Genomic DNA, 17,363 nt, shown 5'->3' on the forward strand with positions numbered 1-17,363 from the left:
AATGTACGTTCGGAGTGACGACTCTCCACTATGGTTTACCCTCTTTCACCGGGTCAGATCTATTGCGTCACACCTACGCAAACGGTTTCGCAAACAACGACAAAGAAGGTATCATTCCGTTCCCTTCACAAATCTCTGCCTAAGACTCCTTTTCATACGTTATATCAATTCATCATCGTTTACTTATTTAAGTAATAGTCCCTACATAATAATAATAATATCATCAGTGATACTATCGATAATAACTGCATTCATTTTGCAGACCCTATACAACAACAACAACAACACCATTAATAATAATAATAATAATAATAATAATAATAATAATAATATTAATAATAATAATATTAATAATAGAGAAACAAATCCATAGTTATGCAAATGTACATATATTTAAATTTAGAACTTGGAGGACAACTATCCTTAAAGTTTTAAATTTAAATATATGTACATTTACATAACTGTAGATTTGTTTCTCCATTTGAAGACTCGTGCTACTATGAGTTTCTAATAATAATAATATAATAATAATAATAATAATAATAATAATAATAATAATAATAATAATAATAACACGATTTGCATTAAAACTGTACCACAAACTGAATCCAAAAGTCATTGGAATTCTTTAAATTCACATTCACAATCATGTTTTTATTTTCAGATGCCATAAACAATGCTAATAAGATTATTGTTAAAAGTTATTAATGTTAATTCATAATGATAATAGCATTTATCTTGATAATCAACATAATTTGGAGTGTAAAGCAATGACCGTCATCCACAAGTTATAAAACAATTCTTTTGACGCCAAGATTAAGCTTACTAAAGCAAAAAATGCAAATCTGACTCCTGTATTTAAAGGGAAATTTATATATACACAAGCACCTGCGCACATATGCATACGTGCATTATATATAAAATAATATATATATATATTATATATATATATATATATATATATACACAATATATGTGTGTACCTATAAAATAAAAAAAATTAATCATATATATATAAATAAATAGAATTTAAATAATATAAAATAAATATATATATATACATATATATATATATATATATATATCAGTTTCGGGGTGACAGGTAAACACCCAGTTATCAAGTAAAATAACATTTATTGGCCAACGCGTTTCGTAACGTAATGTTGCATCCTCAGGGCTACATAAAATAATAGAAATTAAAACTAAAATTAAAATTACAGTTAAAACTTAAGAAGTATTTATAAAAACATTAGAGCTAAAACACACACAAACACAAACATACACACACACACACACACACACACACACACACACACATATATATTATATATATATATATATATATATAGTATATATATATATACCATATATACTATATATATGTGTGTGTGTGTGTGTGTATGTATATATATTATACACACACAAATATACATTGTATAGGTGTGCATTTGCGCATGCTGCATTTAGTCTTAAAACATCAAACTACACCATCATTTTGATTACACTTAAGAAATATTTATATTATTACATATACCTCGTCGTTGCAACGCCAGTAATAACTAACCAATAAATCAATCAATATTACAATCAGGCTACACATCAACACAACGAATTGAATGCCAACGTTGGGTGCGAGCGAAAGTTACCAACCGGGCTTTATCGGATACACTATCTTTCAAATTTATTGTTAGTGTTAAACAAAAACCGGATCAATTTCGGTCGGACTAGGTATCAAACAAATACAAGAGTACTAATTCAATTGCCAGAATGCAAATGATAAATCTATACATCATTTTACGCCGAATCGCAAAAGACAAAGCCTACATAAAAACTAGTCTTCCTTTCAATGCACCAGGATACTAATTGACTTCAAATTTATAAAAATATCACCTTAATTAAATTATCACCGAAAGTAAACATAAAAAATGAATTGCTTTGAATCTTACATTCAGAAAAATTGTGAAAATTAAATCCTATTCATTACTTCCCTCTGAATACTTGTGGCACTTTAATTATAAACAGGGCTAGTCAAAAATTATGAAAAAAATATATTAACAACGATGAAAACGAAATGACATAACCGCGGAAATACATGATAACCTTTAAGAAGACTTGATTATGAACTTGAGTCGAAATAAACATCACGAACATAACTAAAAATTAATTACAAAACAGAAAACCACCTCGGGAAAAAATGAACAAAGGACATCCATCCCTGAAAAATGTATACACGGTGGCATCTCGCAATCCCCTCCCCTCCACCCGCCCAACCCCCATCCTCCCCCCTCCCCCACAAAGACCCATCTTCAAAGGCCCCCAACTCAAGTGGCTATCATAAACGCATCAGGGGACGGGATGTTAAATATCACAGGATACTCGGCAGACGGAAACCTTTACTGTGGGGATATTATATTAGTGCGCATATTTAGGAAATGTCACTAACTTGGCGATAACTGTACGTCACTCGAAGGTACGTTTGGCTGAGCAGCGTGGATCTCTATTTTAGGCAGGACTCAAAAGTCGTCATCAGTGAAATCTGAGAGGGGAAAAGTTAAACTGGATCTCGTTCAAGCAAAGCTTATGTTTGTGTGTGTCACAGCATCATAGAAAACACAGTATAGAGAGAGAGAGGAGAGAGAGAGAGAGAGAGAGAGACGAACCTCATGTTTCCTTAGTTCACGCAAGGCAAAAGTGCCACGTTAAAAGAAAGAAAAGGGGGGGGGGGGGGGGCAGGGTAGGAAGGATTCTTTAGTTTAGGGCAAGTGCTGTCCTATAAGCTGGTCGCTCGTCGACAATGAAGTGTGTTCCATTTGTGGCTAAGCTTAAAGAATGATTTCATTTGAGACATCTTAGTGTACACAAATTGAATATTAAAGTAGAAGCAATACGAATGATCAAACTCACGTCGATTAAATCAATCAGGATACAAAAAATATAGTTTCGACATGGTATAACTGGAACAAATTGTAAAACTATCATAACACCAAGACGATTAAAACCATATATAAACAATTACAAAGATTAAACTACATATCTGGTTACAATTACTGATTAAGGAAAGGACTTGTAATTTCCACTGCTACGTATATAATGCCATTTACTTGGAGTGCTGATTTCAGTAGTGAGCATAACATTCAGGGGTCAACAAGCTCAATAACAGGCCAAAGCAAAGTGATTCAATCTTTGTGAATGTATTAGTGATCAGGATTATCATATGTTTCACAGGCTAACATGCTGATGGCTACACTGAAGAGACCGTAGGCAGTCCATTCGATAGTTTTATTTGGAAACTGAAAATATTATTATTATTATCCTATTAGTTGGAAATCAGCATACTACGAGCCCAAGTCTTAAATAAAGAAAGCAACCCGGTACAGAAAATAAACTTACAAAAGCAAAGAAAAAATACATAAAAAATATGGTAGCGTAATTAAACTATGAAACAAGACTTTGTGAGCCTGCTATACATAAACATTTGTATCAACTACCACATGATTATGAAAACCATTCCATAATTAGGTCACAGCTGGAACAACACTTTTTGGAAACGGTGTTCTACCGAACCCTCACAAATTAGAATCAACTCCAACTGGAGAACTTCATAGTAGAAAAAAAATATAACCTGGGAAGATCTAAAGAAAAAGAATCGTCCTTATCATGAAATACCTGGAAAGCATGACCGTGCCGGAGATTCGCAGTACTAAAATCTAAGGTAAAAAATTCATTAGAACTCAAGTTTTCATCCAATAAAATAACAGTCAGCTGCTGGAGACTAAACTAGGAACATTATTCAAGAGTATGTCAGGATTAAAAGAGAGACATCTTACGATCGACAGGAATCCAATTATTGACGCAGCTCGCAACGGTTTGGACAGGATACTATACTTCTCAAAATTTAAAGCCAAGAATAACCTCTAGTATTTTAAATGTGTTATATGTAATTTAAGAGACATTTTCAATCCAAAGATGTGGGCTGGGATGATCCAAAATCCTGGCTAGGGTTCCACTTAATTCCTATGATTTTCATCATGCACCGATTTAGCAAGTTACTTTTTTCATGAGCTTTCCTACCTCTCCTAGCCAACAAGATGAAAGAGAATTCCAATACAACCATTAAGTGCACAAACATGTCAATTTTTTTATGTGCTTTCCTACCTCTCCAAGCCAATAAGATATAAGAGAGGAGTCAATCGTAGGAAAAAATAAGCGAAAATACATAAGCGTTTACGAAGCTAGTCAACAAAGCAGTTTGGTACAAGCAACGACAGATCATATTAAGTTCGGAGGTCAACGGACTAAAAATTATTTCTTATTCTCTTCAATTAGGAACCAACTATATTCAACAATCCTCTACTTCCGATGAGGTTAAATTGATAATTCTGTATGTTTTGCTTTCTTTATATTCATTACAAATATGAAATTTCTTCGTCTAAACTTTGTTCCTGGTATTTTATCATAAACGCTAACCTAATATCTCAGTTAAGAGGCCATTAAAAAAATCACTAAATCACCGGTAGTATAATCAATTACATTGTGGCATTGTTCCTACTGGAACTGAACAAGAAGCAGATAATCGTCCCTTGCTACATCCAGTTCCACAATTATGCTTCTTATAATTTAGTATTAACCCAAAAACTGTCCTCCAGAATTACACCTGTCAAATGCTTTACTCCTATCCTTATGACTGTCTTTAGGTCAACCAAATGATCATGTTAGTTTCTACGAAGAAACATTCATATAATGTTAAATGTCATCAACAGGAAGCAGCTAGGTCCTGCGATGCTTTTTGACTTGACATGCCATTTGCAAGAGAACCTTAGTATATAAGTGTTTTGAGAGGAGTAATTCAAATAGATGCTGCGTTCGATTTAGTAAATCACACGGCAGCGCTTATTTATAAACTTCAGAATCTTGAAGTGGGTGGATATGTTTTAGGATTACTTCAAGATTTCCCTACAGATAGGCAGCAGCGAGTTGATGTGGTTGGGATCTTTAGTGAACCAAGATCTATTTTGTCTGGATTTCCACAAGGTAGTGTTCCTGGTCCACCCTTATTTTTTGTTGTCGGCCTGGAAAACAAGATTGGGTAGATCTAAGCCCGTATACCACGGCGAACTAGACGATGTCAGTTGACATTTTTCTATGCAGTTTTACCTCCTGAACAAGAATTTAAAGCACATTTTTTTCAGCCGGCTGTAATTAACCTATAATTTACCTTTTACTCTATCCTACGGTAAGGGGGACCTATGGGAATGCGGGGTTTTGGGTGGGGTAAAACACTTGGAAGGATTATGCCTTACAACTCTATCCTACGGTAAGAGGGACCGATGGGAAAGGGGTTATGGGTGGGGTTAAACACTTGGGGGGAAGGTTTTGCCGTGTTATTGTGTTATTTCCTCTTATTTATGACATTTGAAACACGAAATACAAGCTGAAATAAAGCGATAAATAAACCGATAATGGAGCCGTAACATAGCCAAAATCCACCTATTACTACTGCTATTACGACACTGAATCCTACTGGGCATGCGCCAATCCTACTGGGCATGCGCCATGTTATAGGGGAGCTTTTGTTTCAGACAACGACTTCCTAAGTGAGATAAATGATGGGGGTTTGGGGGCGGGTAAATGTTTTTAACCAATCATGTTGCATTACTAATTTGGGAGGATTCATGCATGAAGTTACATATATTCCTTTTCCTCATTTGTTTGATAATCGTGTAAGACTATTTGAAGCTTTTATTTCTGTTCCGTTTATCATAGTATTGTTTAATATGTGCAAGAACTTGTTCTCACTTCATAATATTGCCCTATATATATCTTACAATATTACGTTATAATTGAGGGCAGGCCCCTGAGAGTCTCCTAAGTGGTTGGGACTAGAAGGCGGTTTTAGGACGTTTCGATACCTTTCTGTCAATTTATACATGCGTTTTTCTCCATTCTTTTTTCTATATTCACCTTTACATGCCTTTCTGACCCGTTCTATATTCACCTTTACATGCCTTTCTGACCCGTTCTATATTCACCTTTACATGCCTTTCTGACCCATAACAATTTCTTGGATAAAATTTTACTTATTATAATATTTACTTTCATATTATATTATCTTTCTGAAGGGGAGGGGGGGGTTGGGTGGTGGGGGTGGAACGGGTCAATTCCCCCCCCCCGCCCCCGGTCTAGTAACACATAGGTTAGGTTTGAATCCTAGGCCCCTGACCTCTAATAAGGTCAACGTGAGTAGACAAGTTCAAAATACAAAGTACGTATCTTATTCGGAGGAACGTTAGCCAAACCAGAGTGCTCTACAAACACCTTGAATTGTAGGGCATATTTGGTTTCCTCTTGAACTTAACTTAGAACTGCTTGGAGGTTGCTTAGTTGTGGCGTTTGATCCTTGCTCACTTACACCTCTCTCTCTCTCTCTCTCTCTCTCTCTCTCTCTCTCTCTCTCTCTCTCGGCAATATATTTTACTACATACCTTATGCGTGCGTGAGTATTTTATCTACCATTAACTCTATATATGCAGTTACCGTAACCGACGGCATTTGTCAAACTTTCATCAGAGAGAGAAGAGAGAGAGAGAGAGAGAGAGAGAGAGAGAGAGAGAGAGAGAGAGAGATCCACTAGAAATAATGTCATACTAGCTGGTTAAATGCAATGTCGTACTACCTAAACTGGTTACGGTGCTTCACTGATAAAACAATCTCATACCATATTAATGATGGAACTACAAACTATACAGAAATACACTAAGATTTACTTTATGTTGGTAATTATGCATGTACCAAAAATGGAGTCCACCACTGGCTTAGGAAAAAATGGGATTGTTATCTTGTATTTTCTTATAGAACTATTCCATATTAAAAGGAAATCGCGTTACGGTATATGTAAACACATACTTGGGCTGCACACAATATATATATATATATTATATATATATATATATATATAGTATATATATATATATATAATATATATATATATATATTATATATATATATATATATATATATATATATATATATATATATATGTATTTCTATAGCATAAAAGCAAATGAAAACATTTAAAGACACTCATAGGATCTGTAGCCTACGAAGAACTGAAACGATGATAAATGGATATTATGTAAAAGAATAGGTAAAATGATTCGAGTATGCGAAAGGATGTCGAAATAATAGCAGACCACAATCTGGTGAAAAGTCAGTTTAGACTGACAGAGGTGATGTTGCTCTGTGTCCTAGTGAGTTCGATGATATGTTAATGTAGGTTATGGATTCACTTGCCCCAAGGAGGAATGCAGTCTTTCCAGAGAAAACAACATTGGGAGAACATCTCCAACTCTCAAATGAAAATGACTTGCCCACAGAAACACAGGAGCCATCTTCCATCCCTACACAGACAAACACGACAAGAAACCATCATTGCAAGACTTGATAAATAATAGCAGTACAAAATACAGATGCAATTCATATTGGGTCATAACAATGACAGAAGCAGTCTTTAAGGCCACAAACAAGCAAACCAAGCTTAAATACACAAACCAAAGGTGATCATTCTTTATCGTCTGCTCGAACGAGAAGAGAAATCTAAGGTTAAGGTCAAATGGAGCCAAGCCAGAACAGCACGCAGGATTATGTTAATTACTAAACCCAACCGCATATTGTAATTTGTAAACCAAACATTGTAAATTAAAAAATATATATGGCAAACCCCCTCATCCAACCCTACCAGTATAGAGAGCAAAGGATGTCTGAATATTAACTCTTACTTCAGAAAGCCCGAAATAGGGCAAAAAGGACCTTACCGATAAATTGAAAACACATCACGAATCTGTATGCTTATCAAGAACTTTCAAGAAGTACTGAAAGCAGAAGTAAGGAAATATGAAAAAATCCAGATCAAAGTAGTTACTGCCACAAAGGAAATTGCCTACAACTATATATATATATATATATATATATATATATATATATATATATATATATATATATATATATATATATATATGACACCCACGTGTGATTTATAGGTTTATATACCTATGTATATATGTATACATGTGCATATAATTATATATACACACACACATATTATATTATATAATTGTAAATATACTAGCTGACCAACCTGGCACTGCCCAGAAAGACGTTGAATGTCAACAGATAAACTCACTCTTTCTCGTCTCAACACCCACACTACTCTCTCTCTCACTTCCTCACACTTCTCCCTCCCTTTCCTGTTAAGATGGTTATGGTTACTTCAGTTACATTGCTCAGGAATTTTTACATTTCACCATTTTTTACCCCCAACCCCTATCCGGTCTGAACTTGGGGTTAGAGGCATCAGAAGAGTCTCTATTCGTCTCAGCGACCTTGAAATCTTTGGATAAGACACTCCTATCTGTCATTTTTACATTTCATTCTCCATCCCCTTCCTGTTGGAGCTGACCTTCGATTTAAACGGCATCAAGGGTCTTACTAAGACTGATCTCAGTGACCTCAAAAACTATTTATCAGTAGTTTAGTTGACATTGCTCAATGACGTGTTTCAGCGATATGCTAGAACATATACACACATACATACAAACATCCATTTATATATATATATATATATATATATATATATATATATATATATATATATATACCAAGAATATAAGGCCCATTAACACACTCTGGTTTAAAGCTAAAGCACTGTATTTCGGTGGACTTGCTTTGATAAAGGTGGAAGTAAGTCCATCGACATATAGTCCTTAGCTTTAAACCGGATTGTTTTAATGGGCCTTTTATACTCGAGACATATCCTGTTTTAACAGAAGAATTTATTTACACATACAGACACAGCCACACAAATTATATATATATATATATATATATATATATATATATATATATATATAATATATATATATATATATATATATACCGTTCGAACAGCGTACCTTCACGATTATCTAAGGAACGTTTAATCAAGCAGACAAAAGCCTTGAGAAACCGAGTGAGTTTGAAGGCAAGGCCTAAGCCGAGTATCAGAAGATGAGCGAATGGAAAAACAATGTCTATTGAGAGGCGCAGTTCCCTGTCGAGTGGGAATGAGAACGTTTCTTCTTTTCAAGTTCTCTCCATGCACCAGAAATTCATGAATGGCTGGAACACAGACACAATCAGTCTACCATGGCAACCCAGGACTGGCTGTCAAATATGAACCAGACTTTGCAACTAGGAACATTTTGATCATCACTGCGTATCCTTAATTCGGCAGGTTACCTGACTGCTATCTTTTGGCTTTCTGTTAAAACTTAGTTTTGAAAAAACGAATTGCAGTGAAAAAATGTAAAAGGTAAACCCATAATGATTTCAGTACAGCATGATGTATACGAACGAAAGTTTCGACATGCATTTAAAATTTAAAACGCTCGTGATAACTATTTTGTCCGTAATTGACCTACTGATATGGAATTCAAAATATTATTACTCTCATATTATATGTACACAAGGTACTTAAACATGCTGTGCACTATAAAATACACACACATATATACTATTTTATTTTTATATTATTATGTGTATCTATATATATATATATATATATATATATATATATATATATATATATCTATATATATATATATATATATAGCTATTATATATATAGCTATAATATACAAATGATTTGAGGATGACTGCGAATATTACAAACTATAAATGCCATTATGGATGGGGTTTCATTAACAAGATTTAATTGAGCATTGCACCAAATACCTGCCACAAGCAGATATTGCCTTTCAGTCTGCTTTCTTCCAAAGTCCTTTCATCTCGTTTACGGCCCCTTCCCCCCCCTTCCCCCCCCCCCACCCCCCCCCTCCCCAACACCCTCCTCCACCTCCTCCTCACCCTTTGTGGCCTACGGTTCCTGAGTTTTGATTAGTCCTGCCTTTGTTCGAGGAAAATCTTTCAGTAGCACGACGGGACGTTACCGAGTGACGACATGAAAACCTTGCTTGGATGAAAATGGAGAGATTGTGGGGATGGGACGTGTATATGTGTGTGTTGGGGGGGGGGGGGGCGTTCCGACGACGACAGACATACAATCAGAGAAAAGTGACTGAAAGGCACAGAGAAAAAACAGGAGCTGAGAGAAAGGATGGCCTAATCAACCAGCAAACAGACAGAGGAAGCTCTCTAAGAAAGAGAGAAAACATTGGCTCAAGCTCTTCTACTCTGCTACTGATAATAATAACTCTTTCTTCCAATTGAGCATCCATCTTGCTGCATATCAATAGGATTGAAAGAGCAATTACAAATGGTTTTCGCCGTTAATTCCGAATGGCACAATCTCACTCACTTATGAAATCATAATACAAGCCTTCATATGTCTTACCATTAAGAAATTGGAAACTTTGACTTAAGGCTTGGTCTTATTCTCTGGAGTTAATTCATTGCACTATTAAAATTGGCTGCGTGTTTACCTTTTATCTAAACAGCTATAGGTACAGTACTGTCCCTCAGCTAGCTCAAAATAATGGAACGAACAATCTTTTCTCCACTGGTCTGGTATGTCATTAAATAAATCTCTTTCGTTCATAATGTATCGTTATGGATAATGTTTGTGGTTTCTTCCAAATATGACCCATGTCCGTAAATCGATGCGACTCTTTATTGATCAGTCATTATTACTGCACCTCCAAAATAGCATTTGATTTTCAAATATGGTTCATTATTGGAAAAGAAGACACGAAGAGCTAACTGAGCGGGATACTGAGATGATAGCAAAGAGATTTAATTTAAAGTAAGTTCAATTAAATAACAACATAAAATAGAAGCAAATCTACACTTTCCACAGTCATGGTCGTCTTCGTTCACGTTGCTTGTGAGAGTATATATACCTGTCACTCAACGCCTGCTCAACCCTAACCATTTGGCATGAGCTATGGTACCCATGTCACAACTCCTGCATTCAGGATGACCAACGTATCTGATATGACAACTCACATTCAAATTCACACCCAACTGGCTTACAAGCCTCGAACGTGCTTCGTTTTTTGTTTGTTTGTTTGTATGGTGTTTGTATGTTGCATGGTACCAGTGGTTGTTCAGCAACGGGACCAACGACTTTACGTGACTACCGAACTACGTCGAGAGTGAACTTCTATCACCAGAGATACACATCTCTCACCCCTCAATGGAATGCCCGAAAATCTAATTCGCGGCCACCGAGGTGGCAGGCCAAGACCATACCAACCACGCAACTGAGGTGCTTCCAACGTACTTCGACGTTATGGCAATGACACTGGATTTCCACTACGGCCCTCAACTTTCTCTTGTGTAATATATATACAGTGATGTATGTGTTCAACAGAAAAAAAAAAAATGCACGAAGAACGGGTCGAAACGCTATGCAGACACTTTTCCATGGATAACAACAGTAGAGCTACACTAAGATGATCTGGGTTCACTCTACTCACTTAGGGTAAACGAACACATGGCCACCATTTCACTCGAAATGACAATTTTTTTTTCACTTTATATTTAATTGGTGAAAAAGCAATACAATTACATCTTTAAGCATACCATTCAAGCGATTGAAACTTAATATTTTGAATGGTATGCTTAAAGATGTAATAGTATTGTTATTTCACCAATTACACATCGAGTGAAAAAAAAATGGTCTTTTTGATTAGGTCGTTGGTTGACCCTATTGCTCAAGTGTCAGAAGCAACCACAGGAGGTTATGCCCCAAGAGTATGGGGCACCCATATCTTATCACCCACACAAATAACGGCCACACTCAATGTAGCTTGAACTCAGTGACCAAATGACCTGCGGAGTATTGGACACTGAAACAAGTGCTTTCAGCAGTAAGTAATAACGAATGATTCACAACGCCTTGGCAGTCGACAGTGGCGAAGGAGAACTTCCGTTCGTTTCTGTGTCTACCCTACTTCCTCTGCCGATAACCCATTTAATCTAGTTAGGCCTAATTTTACTTGTTTACCAATAAACCGGAAAAAAAAGAGAGATTTACTTTTATCCCTTTTTCATATGTGTTCAGGCCTAATAATTCGTTTTCTTTCCACAAACGCCCCTAAAGAGAGCAGACGAGTTTCTTGAATAACCGCGCAGTTGCAAAGGGACCACCCACCCACACCCCCAACAATTCTAATCAATATTGTAAATGTCACAACATCTAAACTAGAATAAATATGGATATTAGTTACTATTTACACATTTATGCATGTATTTGTGTATATGAGCATCGATTTGCTCAAACGTGCTTACCTGACTCTATTAAAAATTATATATATTTATGGTTATACATAAAATGGAACGTAAATGCCAAGTCTTCATCATAATCATCAAAAAACATTTTTAGAAACTGTATTATAACTGAATTTGTATTTCCACATGACTTTCTCGTCTTTATGCATTTAGCATCTCGTAGCTGTGTAAAACATGTACATTGACGGATTGCATTATAGTATATGTATCAGTCATTATTCTATATGCAAATACACATAAATATTTGGATGTGTAAAGTAGTACGCATTTTTAAAAATATTTTTATAATTCCACTGTCTTGACAACTCTTACTGACAAGCCCTAGTATTCCAATTTCGCTTCCATGTCGCCGAAGTAAAACGCTTTCCCGAAAAAAAAAAAAAAAAAAAAAAACTGCGAGTTTTTCAGAATACTCGCTGACTTTGATTAAAAAGGAAAAAGAGAGAGAGAAATAAATGCAGTCAAGAAATGTGAACGTAAAAAAAAATAACAATTTCAACAAGCATGAATAATAGGGTAAATAAAAGTCTAGAACACATTCAAGCGTTGGAAATGAAACAGGTCAACAAAGACGTGCACTCATACTCTCACATACACTCACACACACAGCAGAGCACAGAAAGCAAAATCCTGTTATACCAAAACAATGCGAAGCAACGGAAACGAATATATACAGAGCGACTTTTAGACGCCATCTGGCTGGAACCAACATTAACGAATTACCATTTCTAATCAGAAATCGTTACGAACGAAATACGAGAAGCAATTCTTATTAAAATATGGAAATAAAACGAAATCTTATTTTCTTATTAAAATATGGAAATAAAAAGAAATCTTATTAAAAATGTCCAGAGAGGAAATGTTATGAAATTTATATTGCTTCCGGTTCGGACTGGGTGAGCTGTCTGTTTACCTCAAAGTCAAATTAATAATAATAAAAAAGCTGATTAATCTAAAGTTATACCATTGAACACTTCTTTGTTGTACTTCCTTGGAACAAAGCTACGGACGAGTAAAAATAGCGGTTAATGAAAAAGGATTGTCACTGTGGCTCCCACCTCTGACCTTTTATCTCAATAACAGCTACAGTAATAATAACAAACACTTACAACCGTAACCTTTATCAGGTATCCCTAAAATGCTGGACCATGCCTGCCTGGACCAGCGCCGGCCCGCGAACCAGGTGCAGTTCAGTCTATACGAGCTCATTTTGGCATCGATTCATTTCTTGCGCTATCTGACCATACGGTAATGATGGGCTTTCATAAAACATGGACAACTCTCTTTAGATGTGTATGTAAACACACGAAAGATATGTAGCTATTTAAAATTCACATTTCAGTAATAAAGTACAATCATTCATCTCTCAGTGCAGATATGGTCAATCAAAAGCAAAAGTATTGAAATATGACACAAAATAAATAACAAATTGCATGATATAATTATGCATAAAGCTTACAAGACCATGAAAAACATTTAATACGCAATTTTTGAAAATGGGCCTCAATTTCAGGCTTGCAATAATATCATTCCAAATAAATTAACGGCGACTATTTACAGACTATCATAACACTATCGAAATTTTAAAAAAATTATATAATTGAAAAGTGTACAAAAATACAAGATAGCCTAGTGGTGGACCAAAAATAAAAACGTCGTTGCGAATTTAATGCTGTCGTTGAACAAACTGTAAAAACAAAGGATCTATCTTCAAACTGCCTAATTACCAATACAATTTTCGTAACTGCCAACTTGAATATAGTATAGTATGCTCTTCCCAGTGATTCAAATTGCGTCTTTTGAACAATATTTTATTCCTCTTCCAATTCACTTTACCACATTTTTTTTTTCAATTACACATTTGAAAGGCATGTAACGGATTACCGTTACTCCACCATTTTGGTAAGCATAGCATAGCAATAGCTCTTCGTGATCCGCCTTGTTCCGTAACAATGGTCCCTTTAATTTTCTCAAACCAAAAACTTCATTTTAACAAAAAATAAATTAATACTCTGCGTGCGCACTTACTTGCACACATTCCTTCTAGTTTCTTGTTAGAAAACGGCATCAGATTGATTACCTCATTCGTATCAACTTTTATTAAGAAAAATTACGATTCGAAGACATCTGAAGCGCAGAGCAAACGCTGTCAGTAATGTCCCTTATTCGTTATCTGAAAATTTACCAATTACTTCAGCAGGCAACTACGTTTTTTCAAGACAATAAGGGATGAATTGCAGGTGTTAGTACTATTCCGTAATAAACTATTCAGGAGATAACTAGCTCATATATATATATATATATATATATATATATATATATATATATAATATATACATATATATATATATACATATATATATATATATATATATATATTATACTATATACTATATATATATATATATAATAATATATATATATATATATATATATATATATAATGTAAAATGAAATAAGTCGTTCAATTTTGGAAAAGTGAAACGCTATTTTGACCTGTATAGTCTTTAACATATCTAAGGCATCTTAATGTTTAATTTTCCTTGAGGTACGTCTCCATATATAGATCACGAGTTCTGGTAATATCAAGTATTAAAAACACAACACACACACGACATCGATGACTGCTATTACCACCGTCATGTTCAAACGAAATATGGAAGAACTCTGTGTTCTATCCTGGTGATGATTACAACATGGTCAGACCAAACCAATTAAACTAGGAGCCATTTAACCCAACTCAGATGTCCACAAAGAACAAAGGAGTATTAAAGAAAGACGAGTTTCTAAACTCTAGTTTATATATATAAAAAAAATGCGGAAACAATGAAATAAAGAGGCATCTGTAAGTGACAAATATTGTTAACGCTTTCACAATAATACTACGCACCTTCCTGGGAGTCTCACTCAACAGGAAAAACAAGCTAAACCATGTAACTGAATGACGTTTAAAAATGACGAAAAGTACGAGAACAGGCGACAAAAACACCTTCTCGATGGCGTGTGTTACAAGCGAAATCACGTTCATTCCAGCCAAGGCATAAGAACTTCCCAGATCCAAAGTACCACCTTAAGAATTTACATCCCGCAGTAGTGTCGCATAGCCAGGAGGGGGGGGGGGGGAATTTGGAGGGGAGTATCCCCAGCTCAATCTCCTATCCCCCCTCCAATGCCTTGTGCACCTGCAGGGAAAAGGTGGAAGAGGGGGAAGAATGCCCAAGGGAAACCTACACTGCAATATTTAAACTTGTTAAGTTCTCCTTCGTATCTCCCAGCAGGCCTACGTCAACCCAGTCCCTGGGGAATGTACTTCTTTCTACTGGTTACCTTTGACGTGGCTAGTTATTAAATTGCTTCGACTGCCTTCGGTATCTTATATATTATCTATTGCGGGAAAAATGTCTTTGAGTGTTTACCTCTAATATGCCTACAGTAGGCCTAAGCCATCTCATCCCCCAAAACAGGTAACAGACAGATTGATATTTGCATTTCAAACGACAAAGTTAATCATGCTTACCTTTATAACAATAAATCTCCTTATAGGTGACTGGGCTCGCAACCTTTAAACCATTAGGCCTATAGAGGCTAGATTGCGTATTTATTTAATGAATAAATAGATAGTAATGTTTCCTTGCAACTGAATTGGCGTATACACAAAACCCAAGGCTTCTTATTAATAAAAAAATAACCGCTTCCCTTTTTCTGGAAATCCTACATCATAGTTGTAAATTGCACTCATATGATTAATGATTATGATACAGATACAGAGATAGCAGTCTCTCACCAATCTAACGAATACCGAGCGATAAAAACACCAAAATAGTTATCCCTGCACTTAAAGAAAACGTAAAAGTGGTAGCGACGGACACACAGCACACACCCTTTTCCCGCCACCGACCACGATACACTGAGAGCTTCTTGCGTCCCAGGAGTGTACCTGATGATGCCACCAGAAGTTGCCAGCTACCGTAATTTTACCTGATAAAACAACGGTGTTCAGAACTCTTCTATCGAACTGCGGCTATTTTTGAAAATCAACTCGACATTCGCTATTGTGGGTAATGACTCGCATTCCCCCAGTTAAGGATGTCATTAGGCTGATTTGGAATTGTGAAGGCTGCACGATCAAGAATAATGGTGACGAACACTGGACGCAAGAAGTTAGGTAACTTAATTACTGATCGGTACATTAAAGAGTACATCCCTGTCTAATATCAATAGTTCGGGCGAAGAGAGAAAATGGTTCAGCGAAGCGTTCTTTAAAGAATAACGCCTAGATTTCCTTCAAGAGCCTCTCATTGGAAGTTCTCTAGTGCTTCCTTTGGTCAGTGGTACATTGGCTGACGTAGTTAACGATCGGTGACCCGTCGTCCAGTCAGTCGATACAGTTCAAGGAATGGCATCCTCCTCTCTCGAGGAGTGGCATGGCGCTATGTTATACTCCTTTTGTTCTTTCAACAGCAACAAGAAAAAACAAAAAATCGATGCGTGGTGCCAGGTAGGTCCTTTTGCTCTGAGAGGGGGGTGGCTGCAAGGTGTGTCTCAGCTTTCCGGTTCACAGCAGATTTTTAGGGACAAGGATGTTGCTTGCTACATACCTTTTCCCGCCTGAGCGGCCTGGCCGAGACCCAATACTGTCAACTAACTGCCACGTACATATTCCCTGCCGATGCTCGGGAATCGGACCCCAATACGTTTTGCCCGCCGTTATTTCTCGAGGTGGGTGGCTCCAGAAGACCTCTCTCTCTCTCTCTCTCTCTCTCTCTCTCTCTCTCTTTTCAGCAAATATATTTGGGATGAGGTTCCTAACTCATCACCCGGCCCACGGATGGAAAAGTTTTAACCTGATGAGAAAAAAATTAATACCAGACCTTTCATGTCCAAACCCTGAATGCCCCCCCCCCATCCCCCCACTATCCTTATCTATCTCTATCGTATCTCTCTCTCTCTCTCTCTCTCTCAACATATTGTCTATTTTCATTAACAATATCACTAGATTCCTTTCTCTCTCTTCCTCTTTTGTCCTATTCGTCCTTTCTCCATTTGTCATTTTATGTTTGCTCTCTCGCCCTCGCCCT

The 17,363-nt window shown here is 36.2% G+C and overlaps 1 protein-coding gene across 2 annotated transcripts in view; it reads right to left on the reverse strand.

The window, feature by feature from the left end:
• The window catches only part of LOC135206608 (discoidin domain-containing receptor 2-like), a 1,678,822-nt gene extending 1,662,639 nt beyond the window's left edge, over positions 1–16,183 (reverse strand). Inside the window, exon 1 of one of the 2 annotated variants that reach the window (XM_064237944.1) lies at positions 16,070–16,183. The gene's annotated coding sequence lies outside the window, so the exon portion shown is untranslated. The remainder of the gene's footprint in view (positions 1–16,069) is intronic. The other variant, XM_064237945.1, reaches the window with a different exon arrangement.
• Positions 16,184–17,363: the final 1,180 nt, after the last annotated feature.

The sequence above is a fragment of the Macrobrachium nipponense genome, chromosome 31 (genome assembly GCF_015104395.2).
Source record: "Macrobrachium nipponense isolate FS-2020 chromosome 31, ASM1510439v2, whole genome shotgun sequence".
Taxonomy (NCBI): Eukaryota; Metazoa; Arthropoda; class Malacostraca; order Decapoda; family Palaemonidae; genus Macrobrachium; species Macrobrachium nipponense.